At 37.2% G+C, this 8,048-nt stretch overlaps 1 pseudogene; it reads left to right on the top strand.

Annotated features, from left to right (window-relative positions):
- The first annotated feature begins 229 nt into the window (after window positions 1–229).
- On the top strand, window positions 230–873 carry LOC143596450 (small polypeptide DEVIL 4 pseudogene; annotated as a pseudogene).
- The last annotated feature ends 7,175 nt before the right edge of the window (window positions 874–8,048 follow it).

Genomic DNA, 8,048 nt, shown 5'->3' with positions numbered 1-8,048 from the left:
TAGTGAAAAGCTTACCATGGACAAAACAAAAACAAAGGCATGCTAAGAAGAGGATTTTTAAACAAGCATGTTCAACTAACAAAAAAAGTAACACGACAAATACGTAAAAGAAATAATGGAATCAAATAAGTTCTACTTTTCGGCTTCCAGTTGACCGAATAATGAGAGTTTTTATTTATTAATATGCTTTAAAGAATCAACTTTTATAATGACAAAAATATCTAACGAGAACTCTTTTTTCTTGTATGTGGAGAACTATAGGGTGGGGGAGATGTACAATGTACGGGCATTAAAATAATAGCTTTGAACTATTGGACAATGCTACCCTTTCCCTACGTCTATAAGAATGGTGAGTTTGGCTCTTTTCTTGATACCACCATCCTCCATTGTTTTATAATTTCTTGAAGAAATAGATCATGGGAAGTGATGATTCAAAGAGAAGGTCACAAAGCAAAAAGCTTGGCAAGTTTCTTAAGGAACAAAGAGGAAGGCTTTACATCATCAAGAGATGTGTGGTTATGCTACTTTGTTGGCATGACTAGATGTACGTTCGATCGCTCGTTTTTTGTCAACGAACTGTCTGAAGACCATGAGAAGCAATTCGAACTTGAAACCAAAGTGAAAGCTGGTTACCGTTTTGATCGTAGTGTAGGGAGACTTGATTAGGTTAACGTGGGACTCTGACTATGTTGCATGCAAACAGGTGTCGAATTTTGTAGTAGATCTTGTTTTTAACGAACTAAGCTTTTCGTTTTTTATCTATCAGTCTTAGAGCAAATTATGACTTGAACTTGGGTTGTTTAATGCATGCATGGTTCTTGTATAATACGCCATTCGTCGTAAGTTTACTTTGTGATTGAGGGCGACTATCATTGTGTTTACACACTTTAGACTTCATAATCAAAATTGTAACAGCCAGAAAAGCCACTAAAGGATAATAAAACAAAAGACAAACAACTTAACTTAAAAATCAGATGCTTTATAAGACCCCAAGCTTAATAATGGAAACACGTAATGCCTTAATTTGAATAATTTAACAAGCCTTGAAATGTGATCACGGAAGCCCGAATGGCATGACCGATGCATATATCAAAAGAGGAAATAACAAAGCTTGAAGAAGCATGAGTTGGGATATGAGAAGTCTAGAAATGAATTCAATCCTCATTTTGCTTCACAAATCATATTATTTTGGCTCCCATACGATCCATCTTGGGAATTAAACCATTTTGTTTGATGGTTTTGATGGTGTTTCATATCCATTTTCTTATTTAGTTTTCTCTTTACGACTATCAAGGTGAGGCGCGGTTTACCCAGCCAACCAAACTACTCACTTAATCAACCAATAAGTTAGGGTCATCTTAAATTACACAACCCAAAACTATTCAGTTTAAAAAAGGGGGGGGGGGGACCTAAATAACACACTCAAGAATTTATAACCAATATGATAATGCTATCTCAAGTCAACCAATCCATCGAGTTTACCCGAATACATATACCCGCTCCCATTTCCCGCTACAATGAGTCTACACTACTCATCCAAACCGGAGTGGTGTATCCAGGGTACTTGCTAACACCACTATGTGGCTCCGAGTAATGCACCCCCACCCCCAAGTTTTATGTATTCTTCCTTTATAAAGAGAATTCATACAACTTAGGGCTTACAAAATATACTAATTTGGTCTCATTTTTTACACTAATATTTTACTACAACTTATTTAATTGGATAAAACTTTCATATAATGCAGGGCCGGCTCCGAAAATACGGAATTTTTTTTGGGCCAAAGGCGAAAAAATTTTTGGCCCTTAAGTAAAGGAAAAGAAATTTCGGTTTAAACAATTTAGTTTGAAGTGGAATTACTTAGTTATGATTTTAGTTGTATAAAAATCTTGTGTATAAAAATAAACATAAAAATGTCTCAACTAAGACTAGAATCTACAACCTCTTAGTTACATATCATACCTCTTTACCACTAGACCAAGTTAGTGGTTATGAAATTATGTTGAAACAATGATTATAAATAAATTTTTTTCATAAAAATACCTATAATTTAAAAAAAATAAAATTCGGGCCTAGCGGGGTGTCGGGCCCGTGGCCGTCGACTACCCGGCCACAACCCTAGGCCGGCCCTGATATAATGTAACAAAATTTAATAAATTATCAAGTTAATTACACAGATGTTCTTGAGTTCCTGTGGTTTGCACAAATTTTATGTTTGGTCCCTAACTTTGATAAATTACATGCATGCTCCCTAGTATTTAGTAAAACATAACATGAATGCTCCTTTGAATGAATGAATGTTAGCTTTTCCTGTTAGTTATGTATGAAATGATTGAAATAACCCTACTAAATTACATAAATGCATACAACAATTGAAATATATAACCCCTTTGAATGAGTTAATTTGGAAGAAATTGTTGGGGTTAAGTGGTGTTAAAGTGTTGGAGAAGAAACCTGCACTACCATTTTAATTTATTTATGGTTTTTGTTTGTCATTAAGTATATAATAGTAATTGCGTACCCACTTAACTGAAAAACTTAACGTTCATCCATGCAAGGGAGTACGAGTGTTACCAGGTTCAAAACATTAGGGAGAATGTATGTAATTTATCAAAGTTAGGGACCAAACGTGAAATCTTTACAAACCACATGGAGCATCCGTGTAATTAACTCTAAATTATAATTTTTTTAACATATTTAAAATAACTACTTATTTAATATAATCCTACTTTTGTTTAATATATAACAAAAAAAAGCCCTAGCTAGCTTTAGCCCTTATATTATAGGCTTTTTTATTCTTTTCACTTATCGTTTCTAATATTATGAATATATTTTTTAATTTAAATTTAAATTTATATAAGAAAATTTTTAATAAATTTTAAATGACGAACATTTAACCCGGGTTTGTAACAGAGAGTATTAAGATCAAAAATTTAATCATGCATGTTTTTATAAATTTAAGATAGCGTAGTATGTTATTAATTTTTCACCAGTAACAACCATCCTAAGCCTTGAATGAAGGTTGACATGGTGGTGGTAGTATGAGTGATGAAGATGAAAACGAATTGGCTCAGATAAGGTTTAAATAAAAGAGGAGGCAAGGGGTGACCTGATCTGAACCGAAGGTCAATTAACAGGTGTCCATTCATCGATTCAGGATAAATCAAACAAAGAAGGGGCTATTGATGTAGGCGACTATGGGGGTAGATGCATAAGAAGGAAGGTTAACGATGGTGGAGGGTGTAACAATTCGGGTTTTCCACCTTTTCATTTGTAACCGTTACCCGACCCATTTACGGGTCCGGGCTTCATCATTAATAAACTTCCCGCATTTATCGAGTTACAAATTATTATTATATTTATATTTAAACTATTTCATTATGACGTTTTTAACCCAATGTATAAGTTCCAACTGTTTCTGTGTCCATCACCAAACTTGAGGGTCTATTTATAACTATTGTTATAATCCATATTGCAAGATGGATACCCATCACCAAACCCGGCCCATGTTCTAGATTTCGTGAACCTATGATCAAACAAGCAAGCAATTAGCTGTCCAAGATCGTTTATAACAAACTTTTGATTTTGGAAATCGTTTATTTATGTTAGGCGCGGCTCACCATCAGTACAATTAAGTTAATTACTCGCTGCTGACTCGTTTTCCTTTTTAGACCTAACCGACACTCGATTGATAGCCATTGACCGCGTAAACATTGTTATTATTGCAATTAATTTCATAGATACCTTCCTTGTAAGGTGACCGACAAAACCCCTCTATTTAATTGAGTCATCTTGCTCGTTCATAACCCGTTTTTTGCGTCATATTGGCCGGCTCTGTTTCTTTCTCGTAATCCCTCTTCTGCTATTCGTTAAAGGTAATTGGTTGTATGTATTGAATCGCGATTTCATGGGGATCAATACCCCTAAACATGTTGCGATTAATAATAAACGGTTTGGGTCAATTGAAATTCTAGGGTTCTTGGTTAAAGGGGGCGAAAATCGGATATTGTTTATAGTTAAACGAACTGAGTTATAAACAATCTGAACTCACAGCTCGTATGGTTGCGCTGCGTGTGTATCAAAACTTGGGTCTTGGGTTCGATCCACACTGGACTCGTTTCTTTTTTTAAGGGTTTTGTTATTATTCTTTTTCAAGAAAACTAATTATATTATTAATATTAATGATTACTAAAGATTGTTTAAACTAAAAACCGACCCTTTTAACATTCGTTTTTCGTTGACATATATTTTTAAGACTCGTTTTCATATATATATATATATGTATAGATATAAATAAAGATACTTAAAAACTAACGTTTAATAAACATATATATATATATATATATATCAAGTAACTTTATTTATAAAAACTAAAAATAGTATTTTATATTTTCTTAAATCAAAGTAATAGTTTAAATATTAAATCCCTAATAAATATAATATTGGTTATCGTTTAACTAGGTCATAATTAAGATCCTTATTTTAATCACATCCTTTACTCTCTTAGGCGATAACGTTCGCGCGTGATCCTCTTTCCTCATTCTCATCACCTTAATCATCCTCGTTCATCTTTGAGGTGAGTACCACATTTCCCATTTTTACTCGTTTTCATACTGTTTTGGGGACACATGCGTAACTTATTATATTTTCCCAATTATCTATACACAAACATGCAATTGTTGTCTTATGTGTTAACTAATCTCATGCCATACTTGCTATATGTTTATGTGCTCAATGTGAACCGCATTCGGAGAGGTCCAACATAATCTCAGAAAATAGTATGATCATACTCTAGTCGATTTAGCTTTGTGCTTTTCGACATCTCATTTTGTTTGCTCATTGGTTGATTTGTTAATCTCATTTGACTCGTTGCAGCGACGTATTTTATTATATATGTAAACTGAACTGGTGTGTTGCTCACTCAACCTCGTGTTGACAAACTATATTATTTTTAACGCATATGCAGGTCACCGTTTAATGTGAAGTGTGGACTTAGAAGAATTTTTTTAAGGACTTATGCTAAAAGAGTTTATTTTATTTTTGAGACTGTGAATTTTCATTTGAGTTATTTGATTTTTTGTTTACTTTGGATTTCTTTTTGAAATGAATATTGGTATTATTTGAATTAAATAAATAGATATTTAAATTTATAATTGTGCGTGATAGTAACCTTGCGAGCTGTGACAATCAGTCCACGCCCCGACATTTCCGCCGTAGGTTGGGGTGTGACATATTGGTATCAGAGCCGAAGGTTTAAGACAGGTCGTTAGAGATTGCCTTAGACACATGTTTAGGAACCCTATACGTGCTTATCTTCTTACCTTACGTATTCTATTTGATTGTTACTGCTTTCCCTTAGTTAATAATTTTTCTTATTATATTATTGTCATACACACACGCACTGCTCCGAGGCTATGCCTCAAAATCAAAAATTTTATTTAAATTAAAATCAATACTAGATTGCTTTTTAATGGCGGAAAATTCCTTAAGAATTCCCACATGTTGTTTTCACTCGTTCTCCTTAGGGCTAGGTTATATGGCATGTCCCTATCATAAGAAAAAGGGGAGAGAAACTATGAGTTGGGCATTGGCAAAACGGTTTCGAGAACCAAAGGTAAGACGATAATCCTTACATGGGTGATAACCTGACCACAGTACTCAACCCTATGGACCCGAGCGAGACCCATGAATGCCATATGACCGACACCCTAAGCTGTCAACCATGACCACATTAGTGGTTGCATTCCTAATAATACTTTTAAAACCGAATTCACGGTGGATCGTGGCTTAAATTCGGTAACCTTCCGATTATGGTTTTTACGTTATTTCAAGTGGTTAGTCGGGAATCCGACTATCCATCTATTAACTTGTTTCGTATTTTTTTCGGATACTCCGACTACCCATATTTTGTTTCGATAGTTCGTTATTTAGTTTGGTCGGTTAAAGACGCTTATCGGGCCGAAAAACTATATTGCATCGATAATTCGTTAATTAGTTGGGACAACCAAATTGACATATAACGCATAATGGGCTGTCCAACTCACATGTGTTTTCGTTAATTTTTGTTGGGCCATTCAAATTGCCATGGAAAGCTCATGGGAGGCCAACCTCCCGAGATGCATTTCGTTATATTTTTGTGTGAAACTAACCTAACTGAAACTTAATATTTTTTTTAAAACTAACTTTGTTTCCTCATAAATATTTACACATATGATCCCCCAACTCATGAACCTTTACTCTTATTTTCCCGTAGAATGTCGTCACTCAGAAGTCAACGTCGTCATCAACGTTCATCTGGCTCACGCGACCGCCGCCTGGCTGCTAGAATCATGAGAGAGTTTGCCGCTGCAATGCCTGAAATTGTCGCCCAAATACAGAGCCTCAATTCCAACGGTTCAGCCACCTCGGCTACACCCAATAACTATGATTTCCGTAACTTCTTAGCCACCAAACCTCCGTCCTTCCGTGGGGAGGAAAATGCCACCACCTTGCTCCAATGGTTTGAAGAAATGGAGAACATATTTATTCACTGTGAGTGTATAGATGCCAAACGGACCAAATTTGCTTCTAGCTGCTTTATGGATCGAGTTTTTGTATGGTGGAATGCCCTGAGAAATGAACAAGGGTCGGATTTGGTCGTGGCTATGCCTTGGGAGGAACTGAAGGAGGCGATGAAAAAGGAATTTTGCCCAGAACATGAACTGCAAAGGTTGGAAGCGGAGTTTTGGGCTCTTAAGCAAATCGGTGGCGATAACTTCACTTATTCTAGCCGATTTCGCGAGCTGAGCCGTATTGTGCCACATCTAGATACCCCCAAGACAAGCGGAATTTAGAAATACATTCGCGGTCTCCCGCTGGCTTTCCGTGATGCCGTAATGAGTCGTAACCCATCAACCATCGGTAAGGCAATGGACCTAGCCGCCTCCCTCACTGATAGTCACGTTCAGGATGAAGCCTTGTCCCACAAGGATTCCAAGCCCACACCCAACAAGACAAAAACCGACTTCTCTACCAATGCCAAAGCTGAGGCCAAACCATCCAACAACAACCGCTTCAACAAGAACCACCAAAAACGTAAGCCCAACTACCAAAACTACTCCGTCAACCAAGCCCCAAATGACCCTAATGCCCCAAACAAGAAATCTTACTTTGGCCCAAATCCCCTTTGCGCCAAGTGTAACCGCCATCACCCAGTCCAATCCCGTTGTCGGTTGTGCACTCAATGCAACCGTTACGGCCACCTTGCCAATACTTGTCGTGCACCGCCTGGTTCCCAAGTTGTCCAAACCCGGTCTGCACCCCCTACTTCTAGACCTGTTGCTAACCCTGCTCAGCCCGGTGTCCCTAATACACGAGCTTGCTACCACTGCGGAGACCCCTAATCATTTCCGTAATTCCTGCCCATTACTCACCCATGCCAACCAAGCCCATGTCATGCCTGCACCTCCTTATGTTACCCATCCACCACAAGCCCAAGTATACCATGCACCGTACTACACTGCTCAAGCCTACCAAGTGCAAACCTACCAACCTCAAGCCTATGCACCTCATGTGCCTCAGCTCATGGCTCCTCCATCGGCATCAACACAAGCTCCCTCTATTCAAGCTCCTCCTTTGAACCAAGTTGCTCAAACCCCTCAAGGGTCCAATGTTCGTGCGTTTATTATGAATGTGAATCAAGCTCAGAGTTCTAGCGATGTGGTGAATGGTACGTTTCTCATTGATAATCATCATGCTTCGGTTTTGTTTGATACGGGTGCCGATAAGAGTTTTATATCTTTGGATTTTGCGTATATTATTGATAAACCTCTGGATAAGTTGTCTAGACCTTTTACCGTAGAAGTAGCCGAAGGGAATTCTATTATGATTGACTCGTTAGTCAAGGATTGCGTCATAGTCCTTAACAAAGTCGAGTTTTTAATTGACCTCATTCCGATGCAAATGGGTAGTTTCGATGTAATTGTAGGGATGGATTGGTTAACTCTTAATCGTGCGGAAGTTGTTTGTTTCTAAAAGTTTATTCGTATACCTCTCAAAAACTATTGTATTC

The sequence above is a fragment of the Bidens hawaiensis genome, unplaced genomic scaffold (genome assembly GCF_021521415.1).
Source record: "Bidens hawaiensis isolate Kalapana, Puna unplaced genomic scaffold, B.hawaiensis_p1.1 tig00046434_1, whole genome shotgun sequence".
Lineage (NCBI taxonomy): Eukaryota > Viridiplantae > Streptophyta > Magnoliopsida > Asterales > Asteraceae > Bidens > Bidens hawaiensis.
The sequence above is the reverse complement of the archived record's forward strand: the minus strand, read 5'-3'. Positions and strand labels throughout refer to the sequence as shown.